Below are 15,106 nucleotides of genomic sequence, written 5' to 3'. Positions count from 1 at the left end.
GGGATTTGATGTTCCAAGGTAAACACGTTTCGCTTTTTATATTAATTACGTTATAGTTCCAGTCCTAAACTAAAACTAAAGTTTTTATCCCATTGCTTTGCAAACGCTTTCCATAAGGAAAACAGAAGCTTCTGAAAAAGAAACAGATGCTTACAGAACCTTTACATAGCAGATGTCATTTATTGCCACAGTTATTTTGAAAGAAACCTTTCCATGTTTCGTATGAAAGCTAGGTGGAATATGAATTTTGCTAGTCTAACTTTTCTTTCTCCGGAGTAGTCTGTGCACTGAGATCCTTGCACTTTGTTTTGTTTTGGTTCAATTTGCACACACAGGAAGCAGCATTAACCCTGTAAATGTTCTGGTGAAAATAGAAAGACATTTCTTTAAACGACTACTTGACAGTAAAGAACTGTTCAGTGAGCTGTTTGGGGCTGGGGATTCCCCAGGCTTCTATATACTTCCTCCATCAGGTACATGAATTGCTACTTAAATCTTATTAAAATAGTAGTTTTATTTTATATTTTTGGAAGTTCATATGTCAATGTAGGCAGTGCTTGGAAGTTAGCAATTACCATGTCCACATTGCAGGTACACTTGACCTTGGTTAACATTTAATAAGTAGGATGCCTTACTGAGCCCCTATAGCTAAGCCACCTCCTACAGAACATGATTATCATTCCAGGTTTCTCCAAGTATTACAAGGCACAATCTTCATAGCTTGTTGGATATCAGAGATTGGAAATAGAATTGTATGGACGTAGGCTACAGAGGGAATTTGATAAAAAAAACAAAAAAAAAGATTTGAACTTCAATTTATGTATATGTGAGGGTTCAATAAAAACATATTTAAGTATTTTAAATCTAACGATTTATAAAAGAAAGTAACCAGCTGTCTCAAATGTCATGATGTTTGGTTACAGTCTGTTATGTAGTAAAGTGTAGTATCTTTCAGTCGTATATGGATGCAGTTCAGTCCTATATATCTTTTTAGATTTATAATTATAAATCTAATAATCAAACCTGGAAAATTAGATAGTACAGCTGAGAAATGTGTGTACAGAAATGTAACACAAGGTGTATTTCCTTTGTTTCATCAGATTAATCTTATCAATTCTACTGCTCTATCCAGAGTATAAATTAATAACCAGATATCGCCCCTTGGTGGAAGGAAAAGGAAGATATTGTGGTTTAAGCTGTTTTCCACATACTGTTTAAGCTGAATTTGTCCCCAGTTGAACTTGAACTAGACATATTCACCATGTATGTAACCGAGTCAAGTATAATTAGGGCTTGAAGTTTTCGTTTTTTATTTTTGATCACATGACGTCCGTTTGAAAGTTATTTTGAGCGATTCTATTTCCTAATTAAACTCAGAAAAGCTGTTAATCAAAAAAACAGTGTCACTTGTTTTTATCTTCATATCTTGACTGAGCCTGATTCTGTTTAGCTTAATTTTTGTTTCAAACAGACGTGGCAAATTACTTTACTTTAATTACTCATCGCTGATCCTAATTGCATTTTGTTCTTGCAGTCGCTTAGTTTATCGTTGTGCTTTTGTTATTTTCACTCGTTTTAACAGAGTTGTCGTGACAGATTTTCTTTTCAGCATAAAATACCCAGTACGGAGTGTACACTGATAGCAAGTCCATAATTTAAAATCTCCTTGATTTGTAGCAAAGAACAAAACAATTTTAAACCCAGTCTTTAATTACTAGTTTTGTCTTTATTGGGATGCAGAGACAGCTTAACAACTTCTAATTAACATTTAAAGGGAGGTAGAGGTTTGGAAAATAGAAAACGAAAAGTTCAAGCCTGAAGTGTAACTAATTGAAATAGTTGCCTCCATTTGGTCAGCAACAGGCTACACAGTGCAGATAAGCAGCTGGATACATTACATCATGGGGGGAAAAAATTATTGGTCTAATCATTTAGAGAAACTGAATCTCTTTTTTTAACATTAGCATGTATAGGTGGAATTTGGAAAATGAGAAGGATTTAAACACTGTTTAAAGGTTCAGTATGGTAGGGGCATTTTTGCGTGCAAAGGACTTAAAATGGATTATAGGTAATAAACTGGCCGTGGTTTCAGTGATTCTAGTACTGTTTTCACTTTTGTTCTTGCTCAAGTGGTGTGGGAAGCAGTGGTTAAGAAGTCTGACCTTTTTGTTTAAGATACTTTGGTCTCTGGGGCCTCAAATGTCACCTACAGTATATAAAGGCTGCAAGGAAGTAAATCATCGGAAATGATAAAGCATTGATTCAGTTGCTTTTCTACAATGTACTTTTTTTCCTAAACTTTTACTTGCTTAGGCGGGCATTTACAGTTTATATTCTATATTGTTGACACAAAACTAGAAAATGATATTAATAGAACTGTACATTTTACAGCACCAAGTAACTTTAAAGAAAGCCTACCCTAGGAAAACTAATGCATTAAAAGTTTTGTTTTTCAGTATCTTACATTAATAAGTAATTAACTATTGAACAGAAATATGTATCATTGAGTGTAGATTACAAAAGCCTTTTATTTATAATATAGCGAGCTAGAGGAATTTAGAAACACTTGTATGCATTTGTTTTTTGCACACATTATTTTGCAAAATATTAATTGAATATTACATACAGTATTAATGTATATTGTTTCACAACCTGCTATATAAGATTTAAAATGTAACTGACTTTTGCAATCTCTTCTTCATAATTGTATAATGTTATAAATACACTGATAAAGACTAGGCCAAATTTATCTAGATCTTTACACCAAAATGTAATTTGCATATTCTTTTTTTGTGAAAGGAAAATAACTCTTAATGTTACTTAACTAGTAAAAAACAAACACTTTTGAGTCATGTAATTAACCTTCTGAATAGTTTACTTGTTTTGTAACATACTATTTTTTTTTGTTTACTTTTACAAAATATGGTTTAAATTGATTTGCATAAACACCTCAGATAAATATGTACCCTTTATATGTTCAGCATTTTCAGTGTTGCTTCTTGGTGGTAGTGTTACAATTTAAATAATGTTTATAAATACATGTTGTCGGACATTTTGTCATTAAAAAAAAAAAAAAAAAAAAAAAAAAGTGATTTTTATGTTACAAAGAAAATGGGATACTGGACAGCGCTTCCCACAGGGGTCAAGTTTCTGAAGCAATTTCCACACCAGCACTCCCATTTTCACCTCCCCCCCTCAGCCAGAAGAGGAGCCTCCAGCTGTGCCAACCCCTGTCAGAACGTCCAGCAAAGCCAAGCAGCACATCAGCATCAAAGCAGAACCGGAGAAGAGACAACGAGGAAAGCCACTGCTGAACCTTGTTGTTATAGGTAATGTTTTTATGTCTGCCTGTCTCTTTGAGTGTATAGTATTCAGTATTAATACATTAATTCATGGTCACCATGTTCTTGTTCCTAACTAACAATGTATTTTTCCAATGCTTACCATGGGATTTACTTTAGTATACCTGTACATTTATATAAACGCTGGCAATAATGTACAGCATCTACTTTCCTCAGTAAGTCATAGGAACTGTTTTGAAACAATATTTTTAAAGTGTGCTATGCATAACCAGAACAAAAGGGACACTTAAACAACTGACATTACATTGTGTAGAAAATGCTGCTTTTTGCAGACACTTTATTTTTTTTTTTTTAAATACTGGTAATTTGCTATTCTAGAAGTGAGTAATGTGAAGCAAATACAGTATGTCGTGTAATATTGCTTATATATGCATGTTTATTATGAAACATATCTATATTTAAAATATGCTAAATTGATGGAGATATGTATATATCTCTGTCAGTGCTACAAGCAGGGACACCCCCCGCTCATACTGCTGATTTAGTCACTCTGTTTTGTTCCCAGCCGCACCCCAGTGAGCACTTATTTTGTACATACAGGTATTTACCTTATTTTGTGTCGCAGCATAAATCATTTATGGTTACCTGATATATTTTTAATCCAATTGCAGGTCATGTAGATGCAGGTAAAAGCCATCTTCTTTACTTGCTGGGTAATGTTAACAAAAGGACAATGCACAAGTATGAACAAGAATCCAAGGAGGCTGGAAAGGCTTCCTTTGCAGACAGGTACTGGATGAGACTGGGGAAGAAAGAGACAGGTATTTGGTCCACCATACACCAAATAACCAGTGCAAAAATTGTTGATCATTAAACTGAACATGCATTTAACATTGGTGAACATTGCAGCTTTGTATTTGTTGAACATAGCCCCAAAACATTACTATGTAATTGCATTTTGTATGCATTGTTAATTTCTTGTTTTGTTATCATAGGGGTGTGACTATGGATGTTGGAATGACCAAGTTTGAGACCAAGACAAAAGTAATCACATTAATGGGTGCAACTGGTCAGGTACACCAGATTTCCTGCGGTCGGTTCATAAGATAGTATTTGAACATGGTGGATGACACACTAGGGGATTTCTTTTGTGGTAGGAGGATTAATTGTTTTCAACGACATGGCGACATCTTAATGGTCACGTACACAAACACACCACAAGCGTAAACATGTAACCACAATCTTAAGTTACTAATACATAACCATAAGGGTGTATCACTCTAGGCATTTATACTACGCATGTTTCTTAATTTCTATGAATTATGGTAATAAATTCATACAGATTAATTAATGTTTTGAGCCTTTAAATAAGAACTGTTGCATGAGGAGTGGATTCCACAATTTTTTTTCCAAATATATTGCCACACACAATTATATATGACTCATTGAACTATGCAGTATGTTTTAATTATGAAATGTGAATCTTCATATGAAAAGATGGTGCCCTCCTAGCCAACAGTTGTGGTTCCCTCTGCATCATTGGCAGGTGTTTGAGGATGCCCTCTGCACGTGCTGTCAGGGTGTTTTTTTTCTCCGACAGGCTGATGTGGCAGGACTTGTGGTCGATGCCAGCCGCGGGGGAGTTCGAGGCATGTTTCGACGCAGGCGGGCAGACGAGGGAACACTGGCTGCTGGTTCGGTCTCTCGGCATCACCCAGCTGGCAGTTGCTGGCAACAAAATGGATCAGGTAACCTGAAGGCTTATCTCTGCACTGTAGGGTGCGCCACAACTTCCTATCGCTTGTGAGAAAATGTACACCATTTGCCCACTACTGTGTATTTTCCCAGGGTTAATAACATGTGTGGTTCACAAGTAAACTGGCAACAGGACAGGTTTAAGGAAATTTCCACTAAACGTGGTCAGTTTTTGAAGCAGTGGGTTCAAGGTAAGATCCACAGCATAGAAACATATTCTGTGCTCTATTTTACTGTTCCTCCTTTCCATTTCACTGTTTACCTATTCTAATTAGAAATGGACATGATCATTATGGATCATTACAATAATTAACAATGCACCGGTTCCTGCTGTTTCACGCTGATGGGAGGACTAGGGTATGGAGAAAACCACATGAGTACATGCATCCATCATGCCGCATGTCAACATTGCAGGCTGGTGGTGGTGGTGTGATGGTGTGGGGTGTGTTTTCATGGCACACATTGGGCCCTTTGAGAAAAGTGGAGCAACGTTTGAATGCCACAGGATATCTGAACATCATTGCCAATCAGGTGCATCCCTTCATGGCAGCAGTGTATCCATCTGCTAATGGATTTTTTCAGCAGGATAATGCCCCATGCCACAAGGCTAGATTTGTCCAGGAATGGTTCCACAAACATGACAGTGAATTCAGCTTACTGCAGTGGCCTGCCCAGTCACCAGATCTCAATCCAATTGAGCATCTGTGGGATGAGATGGAACGAGCTATTCGGAGTAGAGATCCACTGCCAGCCAATTTGACACAACTGTGGGAAACATTGGAGTCAACATGGGCCAGCATCCCTGTGGAACACTTTCACCTTGTAGAGTCCATGCTCTGACGAATTGAGGCTGTTCTGAGGGCAAAAGGGGGTGCAACACTCTCCTCTTTCAGGATATTGGGTATTATAGTACTTGTTTAGGTACCTTCCACTGTGACAAACTTGTCAGTTTCTTTACAGATCAAGGAACAGGGTTCTGTGTGACTGAGAAGATGGAAGCAGGTTGTGTACAGACAGGGACCGGGTATTAGCAATGCCTCAGAATGAAACCTGTACTATAAAAAGTACCCCTGTTAAATTTGAAATTCTATTCGTTCCCTTGTGTTACTTGAGTAAATTAATTGGTTACATTTGTATTGTTCTCTATTCCCTTTCAACAGACAAGCTCTTGATTCCTTGACTTTAATTGTGTGATGGAACTGGAGTTTTAACTGAATGGATTAAATTTAAATGTCTAATGACTTAATGTGTTTTTATAACGTGCCCTGTATACCATGATGTAAGTTACTGGTTGTAAAACTAGATTGCTACCTACCTGAATAACTTTTAATGAATGTACAACTCACCCAGTCAGTGCTGTGTAATAGATTTTGTATAGTTATACACTCTTCATTTTTCGACAGTGCGCTTCTCTTCAGTTATTTTAGTAACTGCTGTTACTGTACAATAGTGTGCCCTCTTTTGGTAATTTAAGGGCGCAGTTTTGCATAATATGTTGGCTGCATGTTTTTAGTTTCTGCCTGTTCATAGTGAAATGTTATGAGTCAGAGCAAGCTCAGGCAGGTATACAACTGCTACTATCTTTACCTGAAAACTGAATTTGGTGACCAAGCAGTTCTTGTTTTGACTCATTTCCAGGTATCACGTTGCATGACGAGCCAATCGACTGGGCAGCAGCCGGAGATCACGTTAGTCTCACAGTGACTGGAATGGATATCATCAAAATCAAGCTGGTGCACACTCATTTCATCAGACCTAGTTACTTGTTGTCAAGAATGGCATGACATTGCATATCCTGAAATAAATGTCTTATCTTAACACCTTGAAGTCTTCATTTCCACCTCCAGGTTGTCCCTCCCTGGTATTCTGTTTGTCTTTTGCTCTTGAGCATTTTGTTATTTGATAACCTATTTTTAAATCGTCTGAGTATCACTGATCTTTCCCTAAAGGAAATATGAAAATGAAAGATAATGCTGTGTTGGCTGAACAAAAAGCAAATTGACATTGATGTCAGATTCTCCCTTAGAAATTTCACTTTCCAACTTTTATCAAATACCCTGTCTAAATATTAACTAAATTAAACCATTATCTGATTCCAGTGAAGTAATATGTTACCAGTTAATCCAATAAAGAGCTTTTCGTTTCAAACTAATACATCCCTTTTCTGTTTTCAGTATTGGGTGTGTGTTTAGCAATCCAAAGTAACCAATTAAAGCGAGCACGCGATTCCGGGCCAGGATCCTCCTCTTCAATTTTTAAGTTCCAGTAACACAAGGATTTCCTGTAAGTTTGGGATTAAATACTCAACATATTTCCATGTATTTGTTTTTTTTAATTATTTATGTTACCAAAAATGTGTAACCTGAAGCTAAACCTTTATTTTTCTATTTTAATAAACCAATTTTGGGTGCTGTTGCATTACCAAACTGTCAGCAAACCTGCCACTATTAGAAAGCTAGTAAGTGTTCTGCACAAAAGTAGTAGAGAAGTGCGAAGAAGCAGCCTTAGTAAGTCATGTGGCCGTAACAAACATTAACTATATATGTAGCCTACTGTTGCATTTTTATTTCTGACTGAATTGAAAAAATAAACTTAAGTTCCCTCAAGAGCTGTGTGTAACCATCATTAGTTGCACATTTTACTGCTTAGTATATGTTTTTTAAAATTAATATTCAGTTACTTAAGGGTCATGTATAAACCAAAATGATTGTTTATGTATTGCCCTTTTAAATGTGTCATGTCTTGCATGGATGTACATTTTTTGAAAGGTAATAAGAGTACCTTGTGAATTCTAGGTGCTTGACTAAAGGTCAGCATGCATTGGTGGAACTATAGGCCCAGAGATCGGTTTCTCTCAAACTCAACAAAGACTTCAAAGAGCTAGAACGCTTTATGGTGCGTATGCCGGCTCCACTATAGCTACAGGTGTTGTCACAGAGGTAATGTCTTTCAGGTTCCATGGTTGCCGTTTCTGTATGCTTAAATTGTGATCCTTTTGGTGAACAAAGGTGAATTTTATCAGTTATAATAAATAGCAAACATTAATCAACATGGAATGCCCTGTAAGCAAATTCTTCAGAGTTGAACAAAATTAGTCTAAAACCGGTGTAAAAACCGCTTTGATAGTGAAGGTACAAATCATTTGAATAGAACTTGCTTAAAAATGTTAAACTAATAAAAAAATAAAAATACTTGCTGATATGCTGTGGTGTACAAAGCTTGTTCGTTGTTTTATTGTATTTTCTATGAAGTGAGGAAGTTTTATTTGGCAAAAATATAAACTAATTTGTGTTCCTTTGCCTAGCTTTGAATGACATTGCACTATAGCTTTTTGTTTGAGTCCCTAAACAAATGACATTTGCAGTATAGAACTGTCAAAAGAGAAGTGAATGGATAAACATGATGGATTTTCAAAAATGTATACAGAATCTTTGGAAAGTGAGAAATTTCAACAGCGGTAAAAAGCAACACATTTTAATAATTAAAAAAGCTATGTATTACTAACCTACTGTATCTCAACATGAAAATGCTTGATTATGGTAAAGGGACTTTTTAACTGTAACTGAGTATGGATCTCCTACTATTGAGTGAGTGTGTTTGCAAAAAAGCAAAAGTACTGTGCAGTATTTTTAACCCTTCTTTAACTGAAATGACTAAGAACCCATTTTATTCCCCTAGATCAAAGAATGATGTGACTTTTATCAGCCCAACTCCGTGAGAGGGAACCTCTCAGCTTTAATCATCGATGAGCTCCAGTCAGCAAAACAAAAGTGCAATTGTTCAAATTTCTTCAAAATGGACTTCAAGTGAATGTGAATTTGGTCCATTATGATATTATCTCTCATCGATCCTCTATGGATTTGCAACTGACTGCATATTAAAACCAGTGTGACCTCAATGCGGAAGTGTTCAACGCTCTCTCTGGCAAAACTCTGCACTAGAAAAGCAAAACAATTGTTTGCAAGGATCCCTTAAACACAGAAACAGGACTGCAATGGGAAATTGTGCAACAATGTATCAACTAAGTAATTGTCTGAACACTAACCTCTGAGAGACAGTGTCCCCGATTTGAGTAGAAAATTACTACCTGAATCCAGGTATTTCTCAAGGTTGCATAATATAGATTATTAATATATATTTAACTGGTAATCTTTCTGTACTTCCAAGGTCATTTCTAAAGTACGAAACTGAGGGAAGTGTATGCAGTGTATACAGGAGCCAAAAATGGAAGTGGCAAGTACACATATACTTTGGGGGAAGATGTTAAAAACTCTAATGCTATAAATATGGAAAAATGATAATGAATAAATAATAATAATAATAATAATAATAATAATAATAATAATAAAAATATACCCTGGTGTAAGCATAAACCTGCCTCTTTTTTTGGTTACCTTGCTAATAACATGAAATGCCTTGTTTACTTCCCAGTAAGAACCTGCTGGTTTTTTAATGGCTAAGGTATTATCTACCTCAGAATTTTGATTCATGATTGATTCTAGAATTACATAGTAAATTTATTGGTTTTTACACGTGACTGGAATGTCTGCCCTGTTTATATAACATTCAGTATTTAAATGAAAGGGATCAATTGTTCAGAAGCCATCCCAAGCATTCCTGTAATTATAATACATGATTTTCAGCTTAGTCCTACATATTTTATACCATATAAAAACTACAGGGTGCTGCAAATGGAATATTGGCCTTCAAGAATCACGCCCTCAAGCAGCAGAACCTAGCTTCCACTATGCTTGCATTATGCTGCCTTTGATAGTTTAACTTATCTGTTTGCATTCTTAATCATACAGAGTATGTGAATGATGTACATGGAGCCAATTCACCTTTCCCTAGGATTGCACATTAAAACAGTACATGACTCATGGTTGCTAATCCTTTGATGTAACATTTTATCTAGCGTGAAGGGTATTTTAAACATTGTGCAATGTGTAGTTTAACTTTCAGGCTGCATTCAGGGTATATTTTCTTAGGTAAGTCATTTTCAGCAAGTAGCACTGTAGTTTCAGTTTCAATCCCAGGAAGGACTTATTTATACGTATTTAATGTGATTGAGTTTTGGAAATCAGACTAAATGAACGATAAAAGATTAAAAACAAGAAGAAAATGTTGAGGAGACATAGCTGAGATCTTACCACACAATGGATATATGAAGGTGTTGAAACACATCACTCATAAAGCCATTCTCAAAATAGTTCTGAGAGCACTTAGTTAAAAACAGAAAAAAACATGTACAGTGCATCAACTAGTTTCAGTCTACCATAGAACACTTTGAACACCTGCAAAACATGCTTCATTTAAATAAGCCTTTAAGAAGCTTAATGTACAAAACACCCAATCAGAATTCTAAGTTAAAACTATTAAGAAACTGTCAAGTAGATTAATCTTTTGGCTATTACCTTTTGCCTTTTTCTCCCTGTTGGCTTTAAACAAAGCATCATTTTTCTGCATTTTAACTGTGCTTGCTTATACAAAACACTGTTTGATTCCCCTGTAGTCTTTTCAATCATAAGAGTTGCTTTGGTGAGCTCAGTGAGTCATCAGTTGGACAGCCCTGGTTTAAATCAATCATAATCTATTTTTTTGTAGTGTTTAATAAAGATTGTTCCAGGGAAACGTGATATGAGCAGTTTCTGGTTTCACCCGGAGATCATATGCTACACTGATTTCCAACAGTGCGCTCACCTGCATCTCCACAGAGGAATATTGCCTGTTTTAAATGTTCTTGTTTGATTTCCATTTTAATGTGAATGTTCATTATCTCAGTAATCTTGGTACAATAATGAAAAATAGGTGATACGGTGATTGTCATCTAGAACAAGGGAGCTCCCCTCTTTACAAGGAATGTAGTTTGGGCCCCATATGCAAATTACACTAAATTATATGAGTAGTGACCTTAATAAAGATAGAGAAGAAGTCATCTAGTGGGAGAGTGCTCATGTTATTTGGTAACCAAGAACCAAATCTAAAAGAATGAGAAGCTCCAAATTACATTTTCACTTTTAACATGCCCTCTTACCTATTCTGGTGTTGGCAAACCTTCTGAGCGGTGCTTGTTACTGTTACTCAAATACTGTCTTTTACTTTATCTTTGACCTGATTTCAGGAGCAGCTCTTAAATTGCCAGATTATCTGTCTCCATAAACAGTATGTAACTCGGGCTAAATCAGCAAAGTAAAAGCACAGTTGTGTGAGCTAGCGCCATCCAGAACAGCTACTGTATTTTGACAGCAATGCAAAAGGAAACTTGATTGCCAGTAGATGTTTGCAATTGTCTGTTCAATTGCAGCATACCAAATTTGGTGCACTTGATGTGCACACCTAGTGGATTAAGCAGTTTTAGTCCACTTGATTGGACTAAAGTTAGTACACCTTCAAATTCAGATTGCAGAGTATCAGAAGTTAATCATCACAGGTGGATCATCTGGTAAATCAGACGAAAGAAGATCCTGATTGCAACGTACCAAATCAGATTTTTGATGATCCTGTTCAGCTGGTTTAATTTAGTATGCTTGCTTGTCCTAAGCATTAATTACTGCTTACATTTTTTTGCAGACAGAGCTGCATTTTTCCTCTGAAATGACTTGTACATCTGAAAACTTTATTCCGTAAATTTCTTATGTCCATCACGTTTGGGCAGTTAGATCTGTAGATCTGTAAGAATAAAGTCTTCCACAATATATATATTGTGCAAAAGACCCCTGACCAATTCTCTCATATTACTGAATTACAAATGGTACATTGAAGTTTCGTTCTGTTTGATATTTTATTTTAAAACACTGAAACTCAAAATCAATTAGTGTAAGGTGACATTGGTTTTATGTTGGGAAATATTTTTAAGTAAAATAAAAAACTGAAATATCTTCCTTGCATAAGTATTCAACCCCCAAACATTAATATTTGGTAGAGCCACCTTTCGCTGCAATAACAGCTTTAAGTTTTTTGGGGTAAGTATGTACCAGCTTTGCACAGTGTCGGAGTGATTTTGGCCCATTCTTCTTGGCAGATTTGCTCCAAGTTGTTCAGGTTGGTTGGACGACGCTTGTGGACCGCAATTTTCAAATAGTGCCACAGATTCTCAGTGGGATTGAGATCAGGACTTTGACTAGGCCACTGTAGGACATTCACCTTTTAGTTCTTGAGCCACTCCAATGTTGCTTTGGCCTTGTGCTTGGGATTATTGTCCTGCTGAAAGGTGAATTTCCTCCCAAGCTTCCGTTTTTTAGCGGACTGAAGCAGGTTCTCTTGCAGTATTTCCCTGTATTTTGCTCCATCCATTCTTCCTTCAATTTTAACAAGATGCCCAGTCCCTGCTGATGAGAAGCATCCCCACAGCATGATGCTGCCACCACCATACTTCACTGTAGGGATGGTGTGTCTTGAGGCATGGACAGTGTTAGGTTTGTGCCACACATAGCGCTTTGAGTTTTGGCCAAAAAGGTCTATCTTGGTCTCATCTGACCACAAAACCTTTTCCCACATCGCAGCTGGGTCACTCTCATGCTTTCTGGCAAACTCCAGACGTGCTTTCAGATGGTACTTTTTGAGTAACGGCTTCTTTCTTGCCACCCTGCCATACAGGCCAGTGTTATGCAGAGCTCTTGATATGGTTGACTGGTGCACCATTACTCCACTCCCAGCCACTGAACTCTGTAGCTCCTTCAAAGTGATTGTTGGCCTCTCTGTGGCTTATCTCACAAGCCTCCTCCTTGTTTGAGCGCTGAGTTTTGAGGGACGGCCTTTTCTTTGCAGGGCCTGGGTGGTGTGATGCAGCTTCCACTTCCTGATTATTGATCCAACTGTGCTCACTGGGATATCCAAACACTTGGATATTATTTTGTACCCTTTCCCTAATCTATGCATTTGTATTACTTTATCTCTAACTTCTGTAGAATGCTCTTTGGTCTTCATTTTCCTTCAGATTCACAGCCTGACCAATGATCCTTCAACAGTGGGGTTTTATCCAGAAAATGTGACAGCAACTTTAATGGTTCACAGGTGGAGGCCAATGGTAAGGTAATTGTGTCCTCGTTAGGGCAATTTCTTTCATCGGTGTAAACTGGGAGCTTCCACAGCACAGGGGTTGAATACTTATGCAAGCAAGATATTTCAGTTTTTTATTTTTCTTAAAAATATTTCCCAACATAAAACCAATGTCACCTTACAATAATTGATTTTGAGTTTCAGTGTTTTAAAATAAAATATCAAACAGAACGAAATTTCAATGTACCATTTGTAATTCCGTAATATGAGAGAATTGGTCAAGGGTCTGAATACTTTTGCAAGGCACTGTATATGTATATACAGTGCCTTGCAAAAGTATGTACATATGTACATATGTGTATATATATATATATATATATATATATATATATATATATATATATATATATATAGGGCCTAAATTTAAAATAAACTTTTTAATCATGTACCTTTTGATACCATTTTTAGTTCAACACAATACTATTTCAGTTTATATGCTTTAACTATAACAACTAATGGCCCATTATCATGCAATTAAACTTTTCTGTGCCTATGCAGCAGTGTCAGCAGCTTCAATGGAAGTATGATCTGCCAGTTTGAAATGTGCATGGAAAAGACATGGCATTTATTTTTACTTAAATATGTTTGATATAATAAAAATGTGTCTTTCTTTTTGTACAGGGCTCCCTTTATATATTTATCTGACCACTGATATCCACATATCAGATTTGTAAATAAGGGTTTATATGGCCAAATGTTTTGCATCACCTAGAATTTTAGGATTGAGACATCACAAAAAAGACAAAACTATATGAACATAATTTAAATCTTTTATTTAAAATCATGTAATCAAAGTAAGTACATGATGATATTGCAAAAGTTTACCAGAAGCCATAATAGTCATACAGTGTTTCAGGGCAGCAGTGTGGAGTAGTGGTTAGGGCTCTGGACTCTTGACCGGAGGGTCGTGGGTTCAATCCCAGGTCGGGGACACTGCTGCTGTTCCCTTGAGCAAGGTACTTTACCTAGATTGCTCCAGTGAAAACCCAACTGTATAAATGGGTACTTGTATGTAAAAATAATGTGTAAAAAAAAATAATAATAAAAAAAATAATGTAATTGTATGTAAAAATAATGTGATATCTTGTAACAATTGTAAGTCGCCCTGGATAAGGGCGTCTGCTAAGAAATTAATAATGTAATGTTAGATTTCAAAATGTCACATTTTTCAATTTGTCAGTTTTTTAAGTATATGGAAAACTACAACGCTTTATGTAATTTAATATATTAACGTAGCATAATTTAGATGGTTTCATTCAACTTTATGAAGCAAAATGTATTAATTCAATAGGGTGATGCAAAACTTTTGGCCATAGCTTTAGGTTAGTCTCCACTATCGTTCTAACTTGTTCCACTTGTTCCGATCAGTTAAACCAATTAGTGGGATCATCTGTTTGGTACGCTGCAATCAGGATTAAGTTAGTACAGATTTGCAGGATTTTCTAGTCTGCATTTTAGTCCACTTGATGTGGATTCAATTACTGGTATACTGCAATTGACCCAACATGTGCATTGGGGTGCTTTGTTTTCGTTGACAAAAAAAGACTTCTAGTTGTATTTTTTTTATATATATATAAATGTAGTGTGCCCAATTATTTTACCCCCGATTTTCTCCCATATTTAGAATGCCCAATCATTATTCCCCTGACCACTGCTCAGTGGGCGTCCTCCGATCACATGACAAGCCAGCTTCCCCTTTTACAGATTTGTAGTTTTAACATATATATATATATATATAATTCTCCAAAATCATAAGATGAGGAAAAGAAGATGTTCACAAACCATTTGTTTCAATAGAGTAATGGGGAAAGCACACCTCCTCCCCTCAGCTATGTAAGAAATGAAAGAGAAGATTGTAATGGAAAACTGCTAAAAATCAGAGCACCAACACTTCAGTTTGCTCTTGGGGTGTGCGGGGGCCCGTGTATCAAACAGTCATCTGTTATGACAGGAAGATTTTGCAATGAGCTAGTGTATTTATTATCTGAAGT

The 15,106-nt window shown here is 36.3% G+C and overlaps 1 pseudogene; it reads left to right on the top strand.

The window, feature by feature from the left end:
* Positions 1–576: 576 nt before the first annotated feature.
* On the top strand, positions 577–9,410 carry LOC117403169 (HBS1-like protein; annotated as a pseudogene).
* The last annotated feature ends 5,696 nt before the right edge of the window (positions 9,411–15,106 follow it).

This window comes from Acipenser ruthenus, chromosome 5 (assembly GCF_902713425.1).
Source record: "Acipenser ruthenus chromosome 5, fAciRut3.2 maternal haplotype, whole genome shotgun sequence".
Classification (NCBI taxonomy): Eukaryota; Metazoa; Chordata; class Actinopteri; order Acipenseriformes; family Acipenseridae; genus Acipenser; species Acipenser ruthenus.
This window is presented reverse-complemented; position numbering and strand designations above follow the sequence as displayed.